The 27150-nt window shown below is 41.3% G+C and overlaps 1 long non-coding RNA gene and 4 other non-coding genes across 5 annotated transcripts; all 5 read left to right on the top strand.

Moving 5' to 3' along the window:
• The first annotated feature begins 12332 nt into the window (after window positions 1–12332).
• LOC125296978 lies at window positions 12333–18615 on the top strand. The gene is made up of 6 exons (XR_007193907.1): window positions 12333–12442; window positions 13809–13843; window positions 15599–15673; window positions 16548–16661; window positions 18039–18140; window positions 18397–18615. It is a non-coding gene; the product is annotated as an uncharacterized LOC125296978 (long non-coding RNA).
• Window positions 14694–14776, top strand: LOC125298680. The gene has a single exon (XR_007194255.1). It is a non-coding gene; the product is annotated as a small nucleolar RNA SNORD60 (small nucleolar RNA).
• LOC125298681 lies at window positions 15834–15916 on the top strand. Its single transcript, XR_007194256.1, has one exon. It is a non-coding gene; the product is annotated as a small nucleolar RNA SNORD60 (small nucleolar RNA).
• LOC125298682 lies at window positions 16708–16783 on the top strand. Its single transcript, XR_007194257.1, has one exon. It is a non-coding gene; the product is annotated as a small nucleolar RNA SNORD60 (small nucleolar RNA).
• LOC125298679 lies at window positions 18196–18276 on the top strand. Its single transcript, XR_007194254.1, has one exon. It is a non-coding gene; the product is annotated as a small nucleolar RNA SNORD60 (small nucleolar RNA).
• Window positions 18616–27150: the final 8535 nt, after the last annotated feature.

The following is a 27150-nucleotide window of genomic DNA, read 5'->3' as shown; positions in this document are numbered from 1 at the left end:
CTATTGGTGCAGTGGGCCCTGGGTTCCTCCTGGTGCACAACAATGGCTGGACACATGTAGCGAGAGTGTGCAGGCAGTTCCTGGAAGATGAAGGCATTGATACAATTGACTGTTCCCCCACACTCCCCTGACTTAAATCCTATTGAACACCTCTGGGACATTATGTTTTGGTCCATCCAACACCGCCAGGTTGCACCACAGACTGTCAAGGAGCTCAGTGATGGCCATGTCCACATCTGGGAGCAGGACACCATCTTCCGTTTCATTAGGAGCATGCCCCGACGCCATCTACCATGTCAGTGCCGTACGAACTACTGAGTACAATCATGAGTTGCTGCAATGACATTCAAGCAAAATGGACTAGCTTGCCATATCATTTTTTCACTTAGATTTCCGGGGGGGGGTCTTTGAATTCAGTCCTCTGATAATTTTCATTCCCAAATAACGAAGTGGCATCCTTTCATTCCTAACATATTACCCAGTCCATATCAGTTTGTATCCTACCTCACAGGACGCTCTTTTAACGTATCGTGGCTTGGACAGCTGTCTGCACCTCACCATCTCACCACAGGGGTCTCCCAGGGCTCAGTACTGGGTGCCCTTCTCTTTGCTATCCACACCAATTCTTTGGGACAGATTATCCGTTCGCACAGCTTCTCATACCACTGCTATGCAGATGACACACAGCTCTATCTGTTCTTTCCACCTGATGACCCATTGGTCTCGGCACAAATCTCTGATTGCCTCTCAGGCATATCTACATGGATGAAGGCACACCACCTCCAGCTAAACCTCTCAAAAACCGAACTGCTGCTCCTCCCAGCTAAACCTACCATACATCATGACATCAACATCAAAATTGACACCCTGTCTGTTGCACCTACCAGGGCTGCAAGAAATGTAGGAGTCGTTCTCCACAACCAACTAACCTTCTCCGATCATGTTGCCTCAGTCGCCTAGTCATGCCGTTTCACACTCACAACATATGGAAAATCACGACTTGTCTCAAGATGCTACCCAACTCACAGTGAAACCCCCTTCAGATGATCAAGAATGTGGCGGCGCACCTGGTCTACAACCAACATAAAAGGGCACGTTACCCCGCTGCTCATCCAGCTACACTGGCTACCTATGGCTGTCCGTATCAAATTCATGTCTCTAATGCTTGCCTACAAAGTAGTCTCCAGTTCTGCTCCCACCTACTCAAATGCCCTCATACGGCATATTTGCTACCTCCTGACTGCTGCACTCCTCAGATGAATGACGTCTAGCTCTGGCACGGTACGCTCAGGTCAATCCAAACTTGATGGAAGGTGCTACCAGTTCCTACTAGAGCAGGGGCATCCATCTTAACAACACTCCTAAAGACCCAGCTCTTCAGAGAATATCTCCTCTCGTAGCACTACTTACAACTAGCTAATTCTAGCACTTACCACCTGACTAGAACTGACACTTGACTGTATAAAAACAGCACTCACTGATGCACTTTTTCCTATTGTACCTTTTTGAATTGTTTTAAATTGTTCTAGAATTGTTGAGAGAATTGTTTTAAAAGCTTTAAACTGTTTACCAGGTTGTAAGTCGCTTTGGCTAAAAATGCATCAGCCAAATGTAATGTAATGTAGATATCCAGCATAATGTGTTTTCCCCTATTGAGAGTTAAGGTTTGCTCCGAAAGAGAAGAAGGTAGAATAAAGAATTTATTGATGATGTAGGTAGTTACTTCCATTGACCAAAATATAGAATAATTGGCTTATTTTCTTGCACATGGTGGCCATATTGGAATCTTACCAGATTATACTTGATGCCTCGTGTATTATAGATGTTGTCATGTGATAAAATTACTTTTCAAACAATTTCAGTCATGAATAACAATAGAAATGGTCTATATTTTCACATTTGGTATCCACCATATTGGATTTAAAAATGGCCAACATCAGGTTTGCTTGGAATTCATGTCAATAGCCTCCTTGACCCTAAAAATTAAGTGTTAGAACTTAAAATACTTTTTTATCTTGTTTTAATTTTGAAGTTGTATCAACAATTCTATTAAGAATGGTGGCCATATTTGAATTTAAGATGGCGGCCACTAGGGGGCGCTATGTGTTGGGGTCCATTTCAATTTTTGATCACTGGGGGTAGTAGTATAACTGTGCCAAGTTTCATGCTTTCTGCAAAAACTGAACGATTCCGGTGCTTAGCCGCTGTACTATACCAGTTGGAACAAAAGAAAAATGTGAGATACACAAAATGCCCCGGGTCGACTGCCCCTGTCTGGTAGCCTAACGTTACCATACGGTTTGCACAGATAGCAGTTAGCTGTACCTTACCCTTTCCTTTTGAAATGTGAAAATTTGATAAACAATGGTCACAAATGAAAAACATGAATTAGTTTATTTAATAGCCATTCCTTTATTTATTGTTGCCAAATGGACAGATATTTTTATAGTTTCCTCGTTAGCTAGCCTAGCTAGCATAGTTATTGCTGACTAGAGCTACAGTAGTTAAGTAGATATAATATCAACCTAGTCCCAATTATGTATTTCCTCATTCTCTACTCTAAGCTAATTTCATAAATAATCTGTAAGATCGCTTGTACCTTCATCTGTGACCGGAGGCCACTGTCTAACATCATCAACCCAACAAGCCATACTGCCTGGCTGTAGCTGTCATTGAGGGTGCATTATCACGGAGGTTTGTTTACATATCATATTGAATTGGTTGTGTCCACTGGAATAACAGCCCGCGATTTACGACTGTCTCACTTCTTTTATAATGTCGAGTGGGAAAACATGCCAAATGGACAGATATTTGTATAGTTTCCTCGTTAGCTAGCCTAGCTAGCATAGTTATTGCTAACGTTAGCTATACAGTAGTTAAGTAGATATAATATCAACCTATTTCAGCAAACACACTAACGTGGCCATCACGTGGCCGCAACGTGATTTTCCAACCAATGTTTACGTTGCTACCGCGTTAATTTCCAACGTGGCGGCAACCGGAAAAGTGAAAGACGCCGTGATGTTGCCGCCACGTTATTTAGCAACATTACCGCGACATATTGGAGACATGCAGGCAACCTTCCTGCAACTTAATGTCCACGTAACCGCAACGTTATAGCAACATTGAAACCCATGTTGGAGGTCGCCAGAATGTTGTCAGGATGTTAAAAAAACAGCTCTGGGCGGATCCCCTGCAGATACAGTCCTCATTTGCCCACTCACTTGGTTTAAGAAGAACAGAGCGACATTTAACATTTGATTACACCATTTATTTAAATTCATTTAATTTGGGAGTTCCTGCCGATGACTTGACGTGCTGCTGCTGCTGCTGCTGCTGCTACTCCTCCCCCCCCCTCCTCCTACTGCTGCTGCCGGGCCTGCAAGCAAAGAAGAAAACCTTTAGCTTTCAGGTAAGAGCTGCACTTTTATTGAATTTGTGCAGACTGTCCCGAAGTTTTACTTACGTTTTATTGTGCTGCATACTCCGGTTCGAGCAGTGGCAGCTTTTCCTTCCCCTTCAGGTTGCTGCCTCCAAATTTAGTAGTGTGGGCTACAGAAAACAACATTTCAATTAAGAGAGGCACAACATAGGCAACGTTTTCTGTCACCAACCATGAGAGAAAGGGTTCCACTTTCATCTCACACACACAGGCTACTTGCTCGTGTCTTAGAATATGCCAAACTAACGTCTTCTCTGAGGAGTCCGTTACTGCATATATCTCATAAAATCATAGCACACCATCTACTAATTACACTTGTCATATTCAATAACATTCACATATCATATTAATATTAAAACACTAACATTACAGTACAGTAAAGTACAGTAACAAAGCAGTACAATAAACGTAAATCTCCGATTGTTTTTTTATATCATTCAATTAGCTCAAAGTTATCCTAGCATGCTACATGCTAGCCCCATTCTAATGCAATTGCTGCTACGCGATGCTAATCACTCGCTAGCCTTAACAATTTTTGCTAGCAGATAAATTACTCACTGGCGTTCAAAAGAAGTGGATAAAGACGTGAAAACAATGAGGAAAGATTAAGGACAAAGTAGAAATAGTAAAACGACTTAAGAGGTATTAAAAATGATTCACGATAGAAAGGTGTCAAGGAGTAAAAGGTTTTGATTCAAAGTCTATTCATTCAAGTGTAACGTTATCGAGTCCATTGAACGTAAAATAAACAAATGCTGGTATCCAAGCATCACGCTTGTCAAAATAAAAGCATTTCCCGTTGACTAGAAAATCGTATGTCCTTCTGGATTTTTTATTATTTTGTTATTTATTCAATTTATGTACCTATTTATTTAACATTGGCAACTAATTTTGGGTTTAGTAACCAATGCTTAGGTGGGTTACATCTTAACCCCTCTCCATCCAAAAAGCGTTGCAATATGACTGCCGAGTGGAGGGACTTGCCTAAAAGGACTTTGGATCAGTCAAACTCACCCAGTAAACAAAATAAAGTCCTGGCGACATCCCCTTAGGCGAACGTCACCTCCTCGACATTGTGTAGGGTTCCCTTTAAGTCCCGCGGACCTCTGTTCGGGAGGTCTAAAAGACGTCCACGAGACTTTGAGAGGACGTCCTGTAATGGTCTGCGCAACGTTTATATTTCCGCGATGGTAAAAAAAAAAAAAAAAAAAAAACATGAAGCGTGATTTAGTATGGTAGGCTATTACTTTCTTGTAAGTCTCAGCGTTGCTAGGAGAGACGGAACATTAACATGCATTAACGACTTGTTCTACAACTACACAATCAACTTCACTCACCTCATATTTTCACAAATAACATCCTCGAATGCATTACACTAATGATGAGTAGACATGTGTGACACCGCCACATTAATTTAAGTGTTCCTTTACATTTATTATTGCACGGAACATTATCTTGATTTCCTATAATGTTTATGTATGAGGAATGATATTCATATGTATATCTGTGTAATATATGTATTGTCCACTGTGGTTTTGGTAAGAATGTGGGGTGTCTCTTTAAGGCCTCGGTCGCCGCCCGATTACTATGACCACATACAAGCTTACTTAGGGGGTGCGCCAGGTGTTTGGGCGGTCGGTGGAGAGATTCAGCAAAGGCAGGGTGTTTGAATCGCGCGCCAGTATTGTTTGCTGCAGCCACATAGAAAAAAAGCTAGTTCCCTTGGGTTTGAGAGCTCAAAACACGCCTTAAGAGACTGCTTTAAGGGAGGAGAGGAGAAAACATTGTGCAACTGCATAGACTGTACCTCATCTGCTGTCTCCAGCAAGAGGACGTGACCCCAAACTTCAACTTCAACCCGTTTGCGTTGCCCGGACGTTCAACGGATCTGGTGAGATCTATCTCGTTTTGGGTATTTTTGGCGTGGTATATCACTTAAAATCAGCTTGACCTTTTGCCTTTTTGTTGTGGATTATTTATTTTTAAAAGGCCGACAGAGGATTATTCTCGCCGCCTACCTGTTTCCTGGTTGGAATATAAAGACTATAGCGCGATCCTGGGAAAGACCTGAAGTTTTCGTTTAGTTTGGACTTTTAGTTTAATTTTGGGGACTGAGACAAAGGGGGGAGATTCAAGTATTGTGGTGGTTTGCAGGATAATTGGTGTAATAATAATATACTGCGTTAAGCGTCATTCAATTCAACTGTTTGTGCGTCTTTTCTTTTTTGTTCAGCCGCCTGAATATTTGTTGGTTGCTGTGTGTGCTTTATTAACGGCAGTATACCGGCTCTTATGCATATGTGTTGGTGTAATAAGGCCAAAAGTATTTGTGACAGTATTGAAGCGGTTTGTTATTGTCGATTACTACTTTCATTCCCAAGAACCCCTTGTGCGTTTATAGTAACACAGCTGTTTAAAAAGGACGTAAAGGGCTGATTGTTACACATGGACATTTATACCGGGCTAGGATGTGCTGCTTTCACATCTACGGTGTCATTTTCTTAATAAACTAATAACGACGTTTTAATGGGCATATCCCGTAGCATATTGTTCAAAAACATCATCAGAGTAGGCCTAGGCTAGCCTAAGATAAATTGTTCAAACCATATTGTTTCAAAATATTAAAAACTAATAATAGCCAAAAATACTAAATGAATCGCAATGCATGCTGGGAAGCAAAACTCAACATGAAATAATATCCTTAATTCTTCTGCAATGTAGAGCTAGATCGTTTTGCTTTGCAAATTAAGTAGTCACTTCTGTTGCTAGACAATCCTAAACAAATGCTACGTGGTCTGTTTTTAACATTCCTCTAGTTTTATTGCATTGTATTCAGCTCCAAAAGTCGGTTCAGTCCCAATTCGGCCGTGTGTGTATTTCTGAAAATAAAACAGATAATAAGTACGTGACTACGTTAAATAAACCACTGCCTATTTAGAGCATGTTACATGCATCAAGTGACAGATAATGACAGTTATCTGAAGAAATGCATATTATAGGCTAAGCTAGAAGCTAAGAACAGCGACTTTGCTAACGTTACACCAAGCATCACATCAGCTAACATGAATTTGATAAAATCCCTTTCCTAGTTTGTAACGTTATACATTAACGTTAAACTCAAAATGTATGTAGCAATATAGGCCTACATTTTGAGTTTAACGTTAACAACCCTTTTCCCAGTTTATGAAGTTGTGCGTCTATGAGCAAATTTGCTCATAGACGCACAACTTCATAAACTGTATGATATGTTGCCTTAATGCAGCTACTGCTAGAGAGACTAACAGACTAGATAGATAGATACTTTAGTCATCCCCAGACGTGTAACGTGAAGTCGTGCATGGATGTGATGTCTCCGTCCTGCAGGCGGTAGCCAGAGTGCTCTCAACTCCGCTGCCATGTGTGAATAAACAAACGCCCCATGTCCCCGGTATAACGTTATTGTCGGGTCCTTAGAAGGTATTTGAAATGACCAAATGCAAACGTCATCCGAGGGACCTGACGGTGACGTCCCCAGAAAGTCCTGCACCGGACGTCAATAAGGTCACCGGAACGTCCGCTAGAGAACATGACGTTCGGGACCAATCGGGGACGTCGTGAATGTCGGCATAAGGTCCGGGGGACGTCCCGTGTTTGTCGGGCAGCTAGCTAAACAAAATTGTTCTTGTATAGCTGTCTTTGCACACTTTACCATTTTGCTTGATATTTTATTAAACTGTGAGTGTGTGAACAGAAAGTATTAAGACATTCTTACCTTTTTTTCTTTTCCAGGGACCGAACTGAAGAGGGATCGATCCACAATTTTGGAGACAACCGGAGGCAAAATTGATAACCCTGACTCAGTTGCGACAGCAGAACCAGCATCTCTACGGCACATTTTGAATCAGAATTTGTTTACTAAGGACAACTTTAGCTTGATAGAAAACTTGCAACACTTAATTGACATATGAACTGATGTTGGATTGGCACCACTTAGCCTACTTGCTGATCGAATAATTTGGTGAATACAATAATAATTGAATTATAATTAAGCTGGTGTTGTAATGTATAATTATTTTCTCATGCTATGATTTCATACAACATTTGGGTTCTATGGAATTATTTGTTTTCTTATTGACAGGGAGACAGCTATTCCCAAAAGTGGGAATATCCCAGGTCAATAGAATAATCTGGTGTTTTAAGGTTAATTAGTCGGCGGCAGAATTAATGTATTGAATCAACACAGCATTTGTGATCTCGGGGTTGTTACCTTAAGCCACTCGGCCTCAGAACCTCGAGGTTACAGCCAAACAAAACACCTGTGATTATATCATTACCCAACACTCCTACTCACACAATTTCAAATTGCTTAACCTCATTTCAGCCTTGGTAACTGAATACTAAAATTAAACTCTGGTTGATTGTCAGTTATCAGTCTTATCCTGTGGGTCATGTGCACTGCTGTTATTTTCTTATAACTTAAATTTGGACTATAAAGCATAGTTTGGATTGGATTCTGATTAGCAGTCAGTGGTTTAGCTACTCTTCACCTCAGCCTCTCCAAGGTCTTTATGCTCTCTCCTGGTTAACCAAAGCCTACCCTGCAACGTGGTTTGTTTGTACACATCACTTGAATTCATGAAACACATGAATTTTACTTCAAATGTTAATAGAAAGAATTGTCAGTGTGATTTATTAATGTGTTCCCTACATGCATTTAAAATAAATAATTCATCAATTCATCGATCCACAATTTTGGAGACAACCGGAGGCAAAATTGATAACCCTGACTCAGTTCCGACAGCAGAACCAGCATCTCTACGGCACATTTTGAATCAGAATTTGTTTACTAAGGACAACTTTAGCTTGATAGAAAACTTGCAACACTTAATTGACATATGAACTGATGTTGGATTGGCACCACTTAGCCTACTTGCTGATCGAATAATTTGGTGAATACAATAATAATTGAATTATAATTAAGCTGGTGTTGTAATGTATAATTATTTTCTCATGCTATGATTTCATACAACATTTGGGTTCTATGGAATTATTTGTTTTCTTATTGGACAGGAGACAGCTATTCCCAAAAGTGGGAATATCCCAGGTCAATAGAATAATCTGGTGTTTTAAGGTTAATTAGTCGGCGGCAGAATTAATGTATTGAATCAACACAGCATTTGTGATCTCGGGGTTGTTACCTTCGCCACTCGGCCTCAGAACCTCGAGGTTACAGCCAAACAAAACACCTGTGATTATATCATTACCCAACACTCCTACTCACACAATTTCAAATTGCTTAACCTCATTTCAGCCTTGGTAACTGAATACTAAAATTAAACTCTGGTTGATTGTCAGTTATCAGTCTTATCCTGTGGGTCATGTGCACTGCTGTTATTTTCTTATAACTTAAATTTGGACTATAAAGCATAGTTTGGATTGGATTCTGATTAGCAGTCAGTGGTTTAGCTACTCTTCACCTCAGCCTCTCCAAGGTCTTTATGCTCTCTCCTGGTTAACCAAAGCCTACCCTGCAACGTGGTTTGTTTGTACACATCACTTGAATTCATGAAACACATGAATTTTACTTCAAATGTTAATAGAAAGAATTGTCAGTGTGATTTATTAATGTGTTCCCTACATGCATTTAAAATAAATAATTCATCAATTCAGTATCTGAATATATTTGATTGCAAATTTTTTTAACTGGGTCAGAGTTTGTGGAAATTAGAAAATTGTAGTTCTGGATGGTCAACATTAATCTCAGTTTAGCATTATTTTTGTGTGGATGAGTCATCAGGTAGTAAATAAACAGTACAAACCAGTGGTCCATTTTTCTGGCTGGAAGATAGTTTGACTTAAAAAAAAGAAAAGAAATAATATCTCTGATTATTATTGCATTTGATATAACCTCAGCTAACAATTGGTGTTGGGGAACGGCAACATGACCATAGCGCCACGTTGCGGCCACGTTATTTAGACCACTAAATGGCAATGTTGCCAAATGACCATAGGGCCACGTTATGGCCACGTTGCTCAAGTCACCAAATGGCAACGTTACCAAATGACCAAAGCGCCACGTTGCGGCCACGTTATTTACACCACCAAATGGCAACGTTACCAAATGACCATAGGGCCACGTTATGGCCACGTTATTTACACCACCAAATGGCAACATTACCAAATGACCGTAGGGCCACGTTATTTACACCACCAAATGGCAACGTTACCAAATGACCGTAGCGCCACGTTATTTACACCACCAAATGGCAACATTACCAAATGACCGTAGGGCCACGTTGCGGCCACGTTATTTACACCACCAAATGGCAACATTACCAAATGACCGTAGGGCCACGTTGCTCAAGTCACCAAATGGCAACGTTACCAAATGACCAAAGCGCCACGTTGCGGCCACGTTATTTACACCACCAAATGGCAACGCCAAATTAAATGACCAGAGGGTGCGTTATGGGCCACGTTGCTCAAGTCACCAAATGGCCACTTCATAGTGGCAACGTTGTGGCCACGTTGCAGGAAGGTTGCCAGAAGGTTAGTTGGCCGTGACCAACTGGCAACTTATAGGCAACGTGGTTGTTTAGTTGTGTGTTAGCTGGGAATAGTTAAGTAGATATAATATTAACCTAGTCCCAATTATGTCTTTATTTCCTCATTCTCTACTCTAAGCTATTTTCATAAATAATCTGTAAGATCGCTTGTCTGTTGACCTTCATCTATGACCGGAGGCCACTGTCTAACATCATCAATCCAACAAGCCATACTGCCTGGCTGTAGCTGTCATTGAGGGTGCGTTATCATGGAGGTTCGTTTACATACCAGTAACAGCTCAGTAATGGCGTCGCCACAAGATGGCAGCCTCCACAGAACGCTCGTCGGATTCGTGTATAGTGTGTAAGCAGTTGAAAAAAACTGTATTTGCTATGTTCCCTTACAGAGTCCCGCCCATCCGCTAAACCCCCAGTGGACCTCTAGATTGAAAAATCGTCAATGCAAGTGAATGTGAGAAAATAATTATTTTCTGGTCCCGTTTAAATTGTGCTATGAATGTGAACATATGTTGTCTGTGAATTTTTAATATAATTTTTCATGTTACGAGTTTGACAGTATATTATATGATTCTTCGGCTATCAGTTGTGGAAAAGACATAACGAGAAAGACTACAGAGAATTAACCAATCAAACTTCTACCCGCTCAATTGTAGCAATCTTTACACGAAAATTTATATTAAAAATTCACAGACAACATATGTTCACATTCATGGCAAAATTCAAACGGGACCAGAAAATAATTATTTTCTCACATTCACTTGCATTAACGATTTTTCAATCTGGAGGTCCACATAGACAGTAAAAGAAATGGACGAACAGATTTTCAATGGGAGGGCACTGAGTCAAATAGAACGATTTTTCAGTTGGTCCCCCGTACTGCGCAGACTCACACTTAACCGTGGACGTTAGCCATCGAACTGAATCTTGTAACTCATATGATAGATACACAGAAATTCTTCTCACACTTCCTTCGCCTTCAAAGTCATCAAAGTAAACATTTATTTATGTATTATTATTAATATCATCCTCACCAAGTCGTGTTAATGTTGAAGCTACCATACATGATCATCTTCAAAAACAGTCATGCTAAAACAAAACAAAAAGTTATAGCCTTGAAGCTAATCTTCTTTCCACTTTTCCGACCCACGGTCAATCCATCGAAAACCTCTGAAATGATTAGTGCCGTTTTAAAAAAAAAAAAATAGGTTTACTTTTTATTATTATTAGGTTGCCTCTGTGTAATGCTTTACCTTAACATCACGACGGTGTATGCTAGGTTTTGCTTATGAGTTATCGTCATAGACAGTAAGGTGGACTGAGCTTCTTATCCAAACAATACGGTTATCTCCTACAGCGAAAAGACAGATTACGTCAAAGCTAGCTTCCCTCCAACCGAACAAGCTAACCATTCTTCTTACGGGTAACCAACGTTACGGACGAGGTAGTGGAGTCTGTTTTGCCTTTGTAGTGTTTATGTGGATTACACAGAAGCTACAATATCGGCCGCGGGATATATGTTATATGAAGTTATGGTATTTCAAAAAATCCTAGAATGAATGGGCTTCTATGGGAGTTAGCAGAGAGGTGGTCCCTCCAGCCTACGTTGATTCTTCTACTTCCGGGAATTCGCCTGCCCCCTTGGAGGTCCAGCGGGGATAGCGGAAAGGGCGGGACCTACCAGCTCTACAGTTCAATCAAAGATTGTTAAGGCGGAGCAAGATACTTCGTCATAGTTCATGTCTATGGGCGCGAAATGGGGATCGAATCCTGTCTGCATAAAGAGGCGGTCGATGACGTATTGACGAGCGTAAGTTGCAACCGCCAACAGCAGCGGCAGAAATAACCGGCGACACCTGATATAAGGTTGATTTTCTCCAGACTGGATTGCTCAAAAATGCTAAAAATGTACCTGAAATGTTCAGAAGGGTTTGAGGATCATGAAAATGTGCCCGGAATTCACATTCCTAACTCTATAGAACCAAGAGCATATGTGGTGAAATTCTGAGCTATAGACTAGCTATAGCCCATAGACTTCAATGGAGCAGTCGCTGCCTCTGCTCTGCATAAAGGGGGATTTTGACCCCCCCCTCGGAAGTGGCTCCTGATGAAATATCTTGCTCCGCCTTAACAATCTTTGGTTCAATATCTCTTTTTAGCTGCACATTGTCTGCGCAGTATTGATAAATTAAAAACATGTAGCGTCACCCAGCTTTGAATTCTGGGGTTAGTAGTTTGATGGAAACACTGATAGGAAATGAAGACGAAGCAATGAACTACAAATCCCATAAGGCGTTGCGCAGTTGAGTTGTTCATAGATCAACTTTAAAATAGCAGCGCAGCTTTGTCCTGTCTCTTTCTGCCTCGCTGTTGAACCGGAGTGGACACGTGCGTGCATTTAGCAGGCAGGACGATGTGCTTTCTTCGCCATGCCCAGTTTCCGGACCTCGCGCTCCAGGTAATTCACGCATTCTATAAACTATTTCCTTCTGCCCTGTTATTAATGCGATGATGAGCGTCGCTGTCGAGAATCTCGAGATGCCTAATGTGGTAATGTTTAAGTCACTGGCTCACATTCAATGTCATCAGGGAGCTAAAGTTAGGGAGTGTGTGAACAGTTACAAACTTGGACCAGTAGCCCATAGACATTGATCTTGAATTTCCCCTTGGGGATCAATAAAGTATCTCTATCTAGACCGCGTGGTTTAACGTTCTCCGTTTTGAGTCCTGTTAAAACTTCGAATGTAACGTAATTGCAGCGTTTCATGGGAGAACAATCACCTTACATCGTGACATTAGTAGCCCGTAACGTTAACTGACGTTATGCCACACCATGGTAACGTAACTTCACCAAACACTATGTTTAGTATGTTTCCGCCATAACGTTCAGCCGTGACTTGTGGCCGCTGGAGAATAGTGGTCGCCGTTCATCTCCACAGTATGTGGTCGTGGTGGAGCCAACCTTCTCGGGATTTCAACTTCTACCTTTTCGTGTGTTAAATATTTTTAGGCCTGCTATGTTTACGTTGGATAAGAAAAGGGAAACACGCATGAATGACTTGGATACGATGTAGGCTGTTGAGCTGTTTTGCTCATAGCACTGTTTTTTGTAGCACAGCCCAAAGTCCATAGCATCGGTATCTGTAGGCGACATTCAAAACGATTTTAAATAAGGCGTTAAATAAGGCGTGCTGTGTGGTTGAATAAGGCGTTACTTATGTGGGGCTGAGATTTTAAATAAGGCATCAGCGGTGCTGGTGAATCATCCATAGGAAAGGCAGATTTTTGTTGTGTGTGTCCATGCCCTGGTTGTGTAAAAACCCTTGAAAGTGTCAGTGTTGTGGAGCCCCTGTGTGGTTAAAGGTGTACTATGCAGGTGTAGGGGTGTGGTTAAAGGTGTACTATGCAGGTTTAGGTATTATTGGTGAGTAGAGCTCCCTCTAGAGTCGGGATGTATTATATTACTCTACTATTGTAAATGGCAAACTTCTTGCGACTTACATCTCCTGTATGCAATGCAAATGCTTTTGTTGTGGAGGTGAAGTTTTTCTCTGTTAATCCTATCTCCAGTTATATCTACTGACAAGGTAATGTTTCACGGTTCTCGTGAGGATTGGTGGGGCGCCGCTCTTGGAAGTTGCATGGCTGGTTTTCTTGGTAGGGACTCACTAAGTCTATGCTGTATAGCTATGTTAGGTGAACAATTCGCCTATTATAAGTTTGTTTACCACCAAATTGGCTTCATAAAGGTGAATCTTGCATAGTGTGCCTTTAAATGGTGTGAAGCCCCTGTGTGTCTAAAATGCTGTGTGTGTGTTTTCCAGATGGACTGGATTCTGTGGAGTCTGCCTGAGGGATGGTAAGAGTGCATATGTAACACACGCACACACACAGGTAATGCTGGGATGGTATAGTATACTCTTTTGATCTCGTGAGGGGAAATTTGGTCCCAATCTGTGAATTAGTGAAACACTCAGCACACAGTGAGGTGAAGCACACACTAATCCCAGCGCAGTGAGCTGCCTGCAACAACAGCGGCGCTCGGGGAGCAGTGAGGGGTTAGGTGCCTTGCTCAAGGGCACTTCAGCCATGGCCTACTGGTTCGGGTTTGACACACGCTAGCCCCCTCATTAGCCTCGACACACGCTAGCCCCCTCATTAGCCTCGACACGCGCTAGCCCCCTCATTAGCCTCGACACGCGCTAGCCCCCTCATTAGCCTCGACACGCGCTAGCCCCTTCCTGGCTATTTGCCTCGGGTTAGCCCTAGCCCCCTCATGGGTATTAGCCTTGACACTCGCTAGCCCCCTCATTAGCCTCGAGACACGCTAGCCCACTGACATGCTAGCCCCCTCATTAGCCTTGACACATGCTATCCCCCTCATTAGCCTCGACACACGCTAGCCCCCTCATTAGCCTTGACACACGCTAGCCCCCTCATTAGCCTCGACACTGCTTAGCCCCTCATTAGTTAGCCTCGACACACGCTAGCCCCCTCATTAGTTAGCCTCGACACACACGCTAGCCCCCTCATTAGTTAGCCTCGACACACACGCTAGCCCCCTCATTAGCCTCGACACACCCAAGCCTCCTCATTAGCCTCGACACACGCTGGCCCCCTCATGGGTATTAGCCTTGACACTGAACTGACTCGTGTCTTGTCTAACTCTAAATTACACACACCCCCTTAGACACACACACACACCTCTGAGCCGATGATGACTCTTAACTTTTCTGACACCTCGTATGAGCTGCTGAGGCAGCCTTTGATTAGGAGTTTCTGTCTGAGGCTCACACCCATTTACACACACTCTTAAACACACTTTAAAACACACCCTTATATACCTACACATTTACAAACATTCTTAAACACACACTTTAAAAACACACACACATTAACACCACACTTGTACACACTTACACACATGCTAACACACACTTATGACTAGAATCTCTAATGCTGTCTGTAGAATCTCAGTCCTTTGTAGAAGTGGTAATATGCGAATAGTTAAATATATAGACTTTAAGTCCAACAGTGCAACAATGCAGAAATACTCATTTGCACCATCACCATGACCACCATCACCATGACACTCATTCACACAGAGCACCTTAGAGCACCTTACCATACCTTACTATGCACAGAGAATCACAGGCTCAGTCCCTGCCTCAGTCATTGCAAGCACATCTGATTGATTAATCACCACTATGTGGATACTGTTTTTAGAATTTATTTAGATTAAGTGTTAGTTAGTATAATTTGTATTTTAGTATATTCTTTATCTTCTACTGTCCTTATTGCTTAGTGTTTTTATATTATATACTTTAATTACTTTTTCTGCTGTTAAAGAATGTGTATGTGTTGTCTTTATGCTGCTGAGACCTTGAATTTCCCCTGGGGATCAATAAAGTATCTATCTATCTATCTATATGCGTCTGTAGAATCTCAAAGTCCTTTGTAGAAGCGTTAATATGCGTCTGTTTAATTCCTATATAGAGGCCACTAGTAGGAACCTTCATCTTCTCTGTGTTTGAGACGCTGCTGATTGTCATTAATTATGTGGTGTGTGTGTTAGACCCTAGTAATGTGTCGTGCCAAATTGAATGTTTTGCAGAACTGCCTGAAATCAGCCGCTTTGACCAGAGGACCCCCCCCCCAACTTCCTGTTCATAACTTGGACAAACGACTTGTGAGTACAAATGGAATGCACCATTAGCCTCTGTGTTAGCCAGCCTGATTAGCCTCATTGGTAGCCAGACAGGTGCCCATTGTGAGGTGCTGCAAGTTTCTCTCTAGAAACTCTAGACCACACACTAACACGCACACACACACACACACACACACCTCTGAGCCGGTGATGACTCTTAACTTTTCTGACACCTCGTATGAGCTGCTGAAGCAGCTAGTGATTAGGAGTTTCTGTCTGAGGCTCACACAACCATTTACACACACTCTTAAACGCACTTTAAAACGCGTACTTACACACACACTTATATACACACACATTAACACACACTTACACACACGCTAAAACATTATGCTGCTGAGACCTTGAATTTCCCCTAGGGATCAATAAAGTATCTATCTATCTATCTATCTATCTATCTATCTATCTATCTATCTATCTATCTATCTATCTATCTATCTATCTATCTATCTATCTATCTATCTATCTATCTATCTATCTATCTATCTATCTATCTATCTATCTATATCGTCTGTAGAATCTCAGTCCTTTGTAGAAGTGGTAATATGCGAATAGTTAAATATATAGACTTTATTTCTGCATTGTTGCACTGTTGGACTTACTCATTTGCACCATCACCATGACACTCATTCACACAGAGCACCTTAGAGCACCTTACCATACCTTACTATGCACAGAGAATCACAGGCTCAGTCCCTGCCTCAGTCATTGCAAGCACATCTGATTGATTAATCACCACTATGTGGATACTGTTTTAGAATTTATTTAGATTAAGTGTTAGTTAGTATAATTTGTATTTTAGTATATTCTTTATCTTCTACTGTCCTTATGCTGTGGACTGTGTGTATCCCAACAGTTGCCGTAGTTATTGTCGATAGTTTGCCCAGAGGTCCCATCCAGAGTCCCGTCGCCCTGGTAACGGGATGGATGTGTTTGCTGAGGATCACTGTGATTTGGGGAAATGCCCACTGTGAGTATCACACACACACACACACTCATTAACACACACACCTCTGAGCCGGTGACGACTTTTCTGACACCTCGTATGAGCTGCTGAGGCAGCCTTTGATTAGGAGTTTCTGTCTGAGGCTCACACTCTTACACACACTTTAAAACACACCTTTAAACCAGGGCTCCGAACCGGTTCAAGGATCGAAAACCGAAAACGAACAGAATTTTACGGAATTTTACGAGGAGCGGAAACGAAAACAAAATGGTCTTCAACTGTTCCGGAACAGAAACGTTATTCTGAAATCCACAAAACCCGGTTAATGTTTTTTTTTTCGTTCTCTATATATTTTATAAAATTTCACAAAAGCATATCCTATGTCGGGGAGACTATTTCCGGTTGTGCGAAAAACAAGCCGGCATCTACACTGTTAATGTGAGCTAACAAGCCGCTATGTAGCCAACTACTGTAGGCCGAACAGCCTAATAATTTGATTTCTGCAGTTTGAAAAAAAGCGAATAAATGGACCTTTGGTCCAAATGTGTATATTTTGTCTTGCTGTTGTAATGTAACCTATCCGTCTGCCACTTCGATCTTAGGCCATCTCAGTGGCGTGAGGCTACTGAAACTGATTTGGAAATTGTTTGTAGCCTATGCGTAATAGCCTGTTTTGCCTGTCCATGCCTTGTCGTTTTTGAAGTCGGGATTTGAAATGTTTGCGCAATTATAGCCTATTCTATGTAGAAGAGTTAAGCGGAAATTTGAGATAGGCCTTGTCAGCAACAGACAGGTTCGTTTATAAACAGGGTTGGAATTATAGCGCAAGCTTTTGAAGATCTCCATATGGATAAAACTTAGATTTCTTAGATAAGAAATTATTTATAGGCATAGGTTAGGCCTACAGTAAGTCTGTAGGCTATGGGATGGATAGCCCATCTCAATGTTTTTGGATGCCACCTGTGATTTATTATTTTTGGGCATAGGCTAGTCTTAGACTTGATAGGCCCGCCAAACACTGCCGGAACTTTAAGAACGAACGATATTTTGCGTTCCGAACTGGTTCAGGACCGATATGTTGGTGGCGGAACGCATGCAAGAACGAAAACGTTAAACCTAGGCCTACCTGAACCGTTCGGAACGTTTGAAAAATAATTTCGTTTTCAAGCCCTGCTTAAACACACACTTACACACACACACACACACACACACACACACTTACACACACTTACACACACACACACTTACACACACACACACACACTTACACACACACTTACACACACACACACTTACACACACACACACTTACACACACACACACACACATTTACTACACACACACACATGCTAAAACATGCTGTGCTAAGGATGCTGTGGACTGTGTGTGTATCCCAACAGTTGCCATAGTTTGCCCAGAGGTCCCATCCAGAGTCCCGTCGCCACGGTAACAGGATGTCTGAGAGTTTGCTGAGGATCACTGTGATTGGGGAAATGCCCACTGTGAGTATCACACACTAACACCACACACACACACTCATTAACACACACACCTCTGAGCCGGTGATGACTTAACTTTTCTGACACCTCGTATGAGCTGCTGAGGCAGCCTTTGATTAGGAGTTTCTGTCTGAGGCTCACACACACTCTTACACTTATATGTACACACACACACTTTCATTGGGCTGGTCTCACACACACACACACACGCTCTCGTTCTGGTGTACATGGCCTCAATGGACATATCTTTTCTCAACAGAACACGCCCCATGGGCTACCGACTGCATTCCACAGCAAAGAGGAGAGCAGCTGATTGGGTAGACTGCATTCTACAGCTGATTGGGTAGAGACTGAAGTGGTTACATGCAGGAAGCTGATTGGCCGGTTGCGTTCTGACCCTTGTGATGTAATTGACATATGTATGTCACTTTAGATTAAAAGTGTGTGCTAAATAGGTGTATTAAAAGTGTGTGCTAAACAGGTGTAATGTAATTCACTCTTCGCTAAGTCCCGCCCTCCTTAGTTACTGTTGCTATGCCTGACGAGCCTGTACGTCTCCCTGCACGTCTACTACATAGGGGGAGAACCGGGACTTTTCAATGAAATGTCATTTACAAAGACATCGTACCGCACTGAAAGCTAATATTTTGTCACTACCAACCTACATCTGTCCTCTGTCAAATAAAGTTGGTATTTCATCTCTGAACAAAACCGTTCATGAGTTATTTAAGCAGAAGTCGAATGTGCGTTTTGTTTCATTCGACTCTCCTGGCCAGAATGAGTGAAACAGGCATGGGGGACGAAAGAAACATGCCATTTAAGCTGTGTACTTCCCACAACTTCAATATTTGACAACATGACATGAATGGTACTTCAAATAGGTGTTATTTTAAATAGATTGCTGATGGGCTATACATCTTTGTGAACGTCTTAACAACTTCTTGCCGTTATCGTGAAGCGTGTATCTCGCGGACCTTATGGAAATATCATGCAATAGGCCATTTTTTATAGTTAGGGTTAGGGCACCACACAGCCAAATAAGTGCCCTTCATGACCCACAGGTCTTCAGTCTCCACAGGTTGACATGACAAAACTCAAAAAGCTTGTCAGACCTCCCGTGACTGGTTGCTAAGCCACGATTGGCCTGTGACGTTTTTTGGGTGTGGCTTAGCAAAGGGTGAATTGACATGGATGTGACTTCGGATTAAAAGTGTGTGCTAAAGAAATGAATGCAAATGTGAGACACATAACGCTGCATTGGTGTGCTTGAGTGCTGTCTTTTGAATGTACGAGCCAATGGTTTATTAAAACAACAAAATGTATTTTAGTCATCGTATTTATTTATGTGAAGGGGGATTTAAACTATATGTAAATGGAAGGAGATTTAAATTATATTTAATGTAAAGGAAAAGGGATATAAACTACATTTAATATTAAGGGGTTTTAAACTATGTAATGTAAATGGAAGGAGATTTAAACTACTTAAAGAAAAGCTTCTTAACTGGTCTGGCTTTGGGACCTAGAGTTTCCCATGTATTTTTTTTTAGTGATCAAGCAAACGGATAAGTTTAGCTAAAACAAGCGTAATGCCTGTAGGCCTACTTGATAAGGTGAGTTAAATACCTGTAGGCCTACTTGATAAGGAGTTATATACCTGTAGGCCTACTTGTTAAGGTAAATATTTAGGCATTTGTTTGTGAATATTGCAAAAGGTAAGTGTTAACAGGGGCGGATCTAGAGATTTTGTCCTGGGGTGGCGAAGGAGTGGCATGAGTTTCCAGGAGGGGGGCCATGGACATTATTCAAAACTTAAAATTCTACGGATTTCATTGAATATGTTTTGTTCTCTACATTACATTACACGAGTTGGGAGGCAAATCGGAGATGTAGCTGGCGTTTTGGATGATGTGGATCTTAATATGTGAATTTCTTTCTCTGTGTAAACACTATACAGTCTGTGTAGTCTGTACTTAAATTATACAGTGTCAAAAAGCAATTCTAGGGGGGTTTGGAGGTATGTTCTCCAGAGAATTCTTTTAAAAAATGACCCCTCAAATGATTTCTTCTAGTTAGTTTTGAGGGAATATGGACAAATTTAGTCATACAAAATAAGCCATCGGTAAATTTAGGTATCTGAATTAAAACAAGATTCTAATGCAGGATTGTTACGATAACCATGACTGTGGAATTGTGTCAAAACATTTCCATCTGATTCAATAAAGACTCAGTCAAGTAAGTAGGGACAGGAAGAGAATAAATAAGCTGGTGAAAAGGGCCGGCTCTGTCCTGGGCTGCCAACTAGAGCCTGTTGAGGTGGTTGGGGAGAGGAGGATGATGGACAAATTGGCATCCATCATGGCCAATTCCTCTCATCCGCTCCATGGGACAGTGGCTGCGCAAAGCAGTTCTTTTAGTAACAGACTACTACACCCATCATGTATAGTAGGGGGGCTTATGTGTCTAATTTGGGGGCTTGTGGGATTCGCATGTTAATTTTTGGAGAGTATTATATCTTTGTTCTAGGGGTTCTTAAGAGTAAAAAAAAACATGTCTCCATTTTTTTGAAGGACCCAAATCAAAGGTCAAATTCAGAAAAGATCAAATTTGGTGTTTTGTCCATAAACCTCACATTGCTGGTATTATAGCATAGGGTTTGGTGCCAAAAAGCAAAGATATTCTACAAGGTAGTGTGCAAAAGTGGGCCACATAAACAATACAACATTATAAAACATTTTTAGGCTGATGATTGATCTCTTTAACAATAAATTGTGCCTAAAATTCTAGAAACTGTCCGCTTAAAAAAATAATACTTTAATATCAATACTATCAATTCATGCCTATTAGTGTGCTTGAGTGTAGGCCTAGCCTGCTCTGTCAGTTCTTGTCTACACCCATTCAGAGCACAAAGTGCAGAAATCTCTGTTAAATCAAATTTAATAGACTTTTACATAGCACCTGCTGAAGTCTGTAAGGCCTTCCGTAGCCTATGTAAGTGTAAAGGACAGACAGGCGTGTGTGTGTGTGTGTGTAAGAGAGAGAAAGAGAAAGAGAGACACTACCAGCATGGACGGATTATGAACTTTCAGCCCCCTGGGCCCAGATGTATTAAGGGCCCCCCACTAATTGTTGCGGGGGACATTTTTTTACATTTTTTAATGTGATTTCCTGTATTCTGGTGCATTTTGGGGATGGCCAATACTTTAATTCAATCAGATTCATAGCCTATGTGTTGAAATGATGTGTTGATATTGAGGCAATGATTCCATGCAATGGCTTGGGCCCCCTGACTCCTTGGGCCCCTGGGCTTGGGCCCGGTAGGCCCGTGCAGTAATCCATCCCTGACTACCAGTGACAGTTGACTGATGATAGCTGGCAGTGATAGAATTTAGAATATCGAATAACCTAAAGCACATAGTGCTTTGTTCTTCATGGTTGGTGATATTAGTGACCTTCTAGCCTTCTACATTTGAGCCAGCACATTTTCATAGTTCATGGTGGCACAGTCTAGTTAGGTTATATTCTGAGGTGTGTCTTTCTGTTAGTCAGGTGATGGCACACATATTCTAAAAGAAACAGATTTTGGGCTATGTATCCAGTGGCAGATATGTGTGGACTGGTGAATGACCCATCACTAGAGACATATGCCAAATTTCTTGTTTTTGTCCATGAGAGAGTATGGAGATGGGGATCACAGATCAGCCAACGATTACAGTGGGCAGTGCTTCGATTTGGCCAGCTTCACTCATGGGTCCGCCCTGGTATCATCAATGGAGTTACAAGCCATAAAATCCATTTTTGATGGTCAAGTTTACTTCATTAGCGGCTTATTTTTGGATTATTAAAGAATGTTTTCTATCAAAGGTTTGACTTCGGTTATTCAGTAGAGCATTTAGTGCTCTCCCCAATCCCAGACGCTCACAGTGCATGTTTGTTTGTAATGGATGCAACCGCCAGATAGGCCGCGCTTGACAATGAGTTGTTAACAGAACTAAGACATATAGCCCAGCAGCAATCTAGGGACTGATCGTTATTTATTGAAGGGCCACCGGAGGAATTTTTGAGTGCTTCAGTTGGAAGTTGCATGACCCTCTCTTGTCTGCTAGAAATTGTTCAATGACCTCCGACAGAATTGTTAAAGACATGACCCTCCCCTGCCAATTGTCTTCCTCCGCCACAGCCACACACTTTGTGATAACGCTCTTAAATCAATCTTTCCCCGCGGAGCTTGCATGCTACCAGTCCTTCCTTTTCAAATGTAAGGCGCCTGTTTGCACAATTTCACAAATAATCATATGTGACACAGTATGACAAAAATCCTCAGCACGGGACCAAAACAATGTATGCCATCCTTTTCCGCAGGTTTATCACGTATTTTAACTTTCCCTGCTGTCTTGCAGTTTTGTACGTTTTCCCGTGAGAATATCCCATATTTAATACTCTCAAACAGCCCTACATCGGCCTGTCTGTATACCTCCTGTTGCTACCTCTTGCCCTTCCAACGAAAACAGATGTCTTCAAATCATCACAAGTTTCCTTGCTTAGAAGGCTTAACTGAGTGATGTTAACCATTTAAGTTTAACGCTGATTGTCGGAGAGTAACATCTATTGGCGCTGTATGTTCGGCCTTGTTCACGCAAGCACCTGAAGCCATCAGCTGCAAGAGAAATACTTGTTTATGTTCACTGCAGGTCAGCCACCATAACTTACCAACTCTGCACTGTGTAGACTGGCTATTTTATATTTTTCTGTGAAATAAGAAATTGCACACAAACTTTACAGCGAATTACGTATAGGGTACTTGGAACATACATATCGTGACAAAGGACAGATGAATGTTAAGAGGACAAAATATTAACTTATGTTTTATTTATTGCCTCATAGAAAGTGTTTTTCCTCATGCATTTATTCTAGAGGTTGATGTCAGTGACTGACGCGAGAGAAGGGGTCTGTGTTGTGTTGTGTTGTGCTATACACTTATTTTCATTACATACCGCAAGCCGTGTCATGCCAGCCTCTTCAGTTCTGACAAAGCCAAAATTAATTCCTTTTGAAACAATGAGTGCAGGAAGGCTTATGGTTATATTTGCTTGACGGGGGTCCCAGCAGCCAAGGCTACTTTGAGAACATTTCAATTCACCCGACACTAATATTCAAAATGTTGAAAACTATTTCGGCATAGCCTATAAAGAAGCTTAATTCAAATGGAATGTTAGTTGTAAACAAACGAGCTACTGAGAGCTTGGCCTCAGGAGCCTGCCTTAGATGGCAAGTGGGAAAATCTTTCACGATAGGCCTATTAACTAACCACCCGACGCATGGGGAAGGGGGGCCATCAGGACAATTGCCCAGCATCCTGCCCTTCCCCCAAAAATACACCTTCCCACCTCTGACAGCTTAAAAGAAGTCAAGAGGACTCCTTACTCACAGATCTATTCACAAACCTGCGGTTTTGAACTTGCAGCTACAGGAGCTTCCAATCACAGGAAGCAATTTGGCATTGTAGGCATAACTAACATGCAACAACAAAACTAGGCTAATCATTGTCAATATGTAATTAAATGTAATATTAGTGTGGAAATCAAATGAAATGTTCTCTTTGCAAACGTAGGCATAGTAACAGAATAATTTAATAATGTTAAGCAAAAGATACTACATCAATCCCAGAGGTTTCTGGACTACTAGGCTATTTGTTTCTTCCTTTGATTCATTTAGGCTAGGGCCTTTTATCTAGTCGTATTCACAAAGAATTTTAAGGCTAAAAAGTAGCCCCATCCGGCAATTAGGAGCAACTCCTTAAAAAATACGGGCGTGTCACCCTAACTTCAGGACTCCCACTTTTCAAGCAAAAGAATTCACTAAGCATTTTAGACCCAATGTAAAGCATTCCAAGTCTGGGACAGCTTAAGTCGAGAGGACCCTAACCCACTAAGACCTATTCATAAACAGCTTTTTGTGGCATTTTACGCTATGTATGTTTTGAAATAGCCTATGTGAGCTCTAACCTAAGGGAACACTATCTATAAAAGGATGCAAATAACAACCAAACTACTCATTGTTAACATGTTAAATGAAATTAAATTAAAATGCCTCCCTAAAAATTCTAGCCTAGGATATAAGGACAGATTAATTTAATAATGTTGTAAAGGCTACTGCATCAATCATAGCCTATGTTTCATTAGGGCTACTGTTTACTAGTTTCTGCCTTACTTATTCATTAGGCTTGTATTTTTATTCAGTTAATCATCTTTCCGTCCTTCTAGGGATTACTTGCAGCACGTATCTCTCCGACCTGTCACCCGCCTATCACTGAAAAGTCGGAATTCCACAACTGCCAGCCAACTGGCGTGGCTCACCAGTTCTGGCTGAGTAATGACGCCCACAGCCAAGACTCCTAGTTTAGAGCAACTGAAAGGCTTTGTAGAATAACTTTACAGGAAACTCCAATCTAAAAATCTTTAAGGTGATTTAGGTAGCCTATCCCTAGTAGTAAGATAAAAAGCCTTTTTGAATACGCCTCTACGACCCTGTTATTCAACATCGTCCTTAGTAGCTACCATTCTGAGACCCTGCTACCTCACTGTAAGGGAGGTAAGTTGGAATCACAGCCCTGCTATAAATCATCAGCCAACTGCTAAAATACGCTTTGCCCATTTCACCAAATTAATGGTCGAATATTACTTGATGATCATTGTTATTTAAGGCAGCGAGGGGTACCAAAACATCTTTGCCTGTAAAAGCATCATAACGCACATTCAGCGGCCCTGTTAAGTCATCAGAATAAACCACATGCCTTATTTCAAGCAAGCTCAAATGTTCATTCATTCAACCTTATTACCTCGGAGGTCATTGAGGAAGCCTCATTTTCAATGGAAGCCAAAATTACAGAAGCGTAAAATAAAGCGCTTCCACAAAACAAGCAAGACAATATTCAGGCCTCTGTTGAAGAATTTTATATATGGCTGCACCTCCTGCCTCCATAGGCCTACCAGCGCTGTAGACAGTGGAGTGTTCAGCACAACACATATCCAGTCACGTGTCTCAATTGTCCTCATGACCACTCTACACATTTCTAGATTTTGCAAACGAATTTACATGACACAATGCTGCAAATATTAGTTTTAGGACATGAATATGTTTGTATGATACTAGTAGGCTTAAATATCGAAGGTATGGTGAAGTGAAATTTTACTTAAAACAACATTTGGTTACATCATCGCCGTATCATCAGAATATTGCAACAGATTCTGTATTCTGACCTGTAGTAACTTGTTAAGCCAGTGGTTCTTAAACTTTGTTTCATTCCCCACTTTGATCAAGGGACATGACGATGATAGTGAGATAACGTGTTATCCTGCGGCTTTTTGCAAGTCAGTATCTTCGACGGTAGTCTATTAAAAATATAAGTTTCGATGTCCCAAACGGAGAGCTTACACTATTGCTTTAATTTATCTCTATGTTACCACAAACATGAGGCATGGGGACATGATGAAGTAGGTTATCCAACTGTCGGTGTTAAATTATTGTGATTACGTGCCAGTGGTTTTCAAACATTATGCGCGACCTCGGACATCCAACTAAATGCAATAGTTCATCGGCCCTCAGATTCGCAAAATGAGGACCAGTGTTTTGTCAAATTGCAAATAGCTATTCGTTTTAAATAATTTTTTTACAAAAGCACTTCATACTATCTTAGTCCTTGGAAGGAGGGAAGGGTTCTGCAGTCAATGTAAATATGGAATGTAATTTCATGTGCATAAAGCAGATGTGTAATTGTTTATTGTACAGAAAATAAAAATGACATGTCACAGTCATTGACTACATTGCAGTCAAGCAGGGCCAAATTAATTTACCAAACCAAAACGTAGTCATAGTTGTTGTCTAAGCCTCTATTGCGAGTTCGTTAAAAACGCGCCAGATAGTATTAATTGGCAACAACATTGTTTTCTGCAGAAGCCTACCCAAGGCTACATTTTACTCCCACAGTTATTTTCTATCACCCACTATCATTGTTTTGATTTAAGGTGAGTTACAAGTAACCAATTGATCACAACAATGTAGCCAGCAAATTTCGATTGCAGTCGTTTCAAGCCATATACCCAAGTTGCCTAAATCGAGGTAATGTTTAATTATGCCTGGATTTATTTTGTTTGGCTGAATTCAGAGGCTGATTACTATCGTAAACAATTATGTATGGGACGGCAGGCAGAGCTGCATGTACAGTGGCAGAGCGATTTGACAGTGGCTGAAAGTGGTACTAAAGCTTCACTAGGCCTTCAATGCGAATGGCGGTCATTTGAAAGCCATGCCCACTGCACATTGCTTTTTCTACAGTGCAGTTATTTTACAAAGAACAAAAGAAGTTTGCCAGGAACTGCCAAGCAAATCCACCTGTAACAGTGAGCCACGGAGTCTCCGGATATGCCGTCAGGAAAACAACAAGTTGTGGCCACGAAGGCAATTGTCTCATGGAAATATGTGTTGTGGGCCAAATAGTAAATTCGTTCAATAAAGTACTAATTTGTGTAATACGAATATTAATTGCTCCACGAATAGTAATTGCCCCACGAATAGGTAATTTGTATTGCTAAAATAGCAATTGCTCCTCATTAGTACTAATTTGTGGCCACGAAATATTAATTGCTCCCACAAAATAGTGTAATTTGTAATACAAATATTAATTAGTTTCCATGAAATAGTAATTTGTACAATGTAAATAGGTAGGGCTCAGGCTGGAAATTGACAGCTGGATGAGCAAACGCAACTCCTCAAACAGGAACAACAGTCAGCCAGTCACACAATGGACAGGGATAGGCGGTAGGAGTGTTATTTAGCTGGGAAAATGAAAATAATAAAAGACATTTTGAAAGCCTGGTATTGAGGATTCATTATTAGCGTAGAGGCACTTCCACAGACTATTACATTAGGCTGCACCGGGCGTGAGGTACGACTCTGCAGGACGCTGGATAGATTTCATTGTTGACCAACTGCAAGGCCTCTGGAAAGGATCACAATT

The sequence above is a fragment of the Alosa alosa genome, chromosome 7, assembly GCF_017589495.1.
Source record: "Alosa alosa isolate M-15738 ecotype Scorff River chromosome 7, AALO_Geno_1.1, whole genome shotgun sequence".
Lineage (NCBI taxonomy): Eukaryota > Metazoa > Chordata > Actinopteri > Clupeiformes > Clupeidae > Alosa > Alosa alosa.
This window is presented reverse-complemented; position numbering and strand designations above follow the sequence as displayed.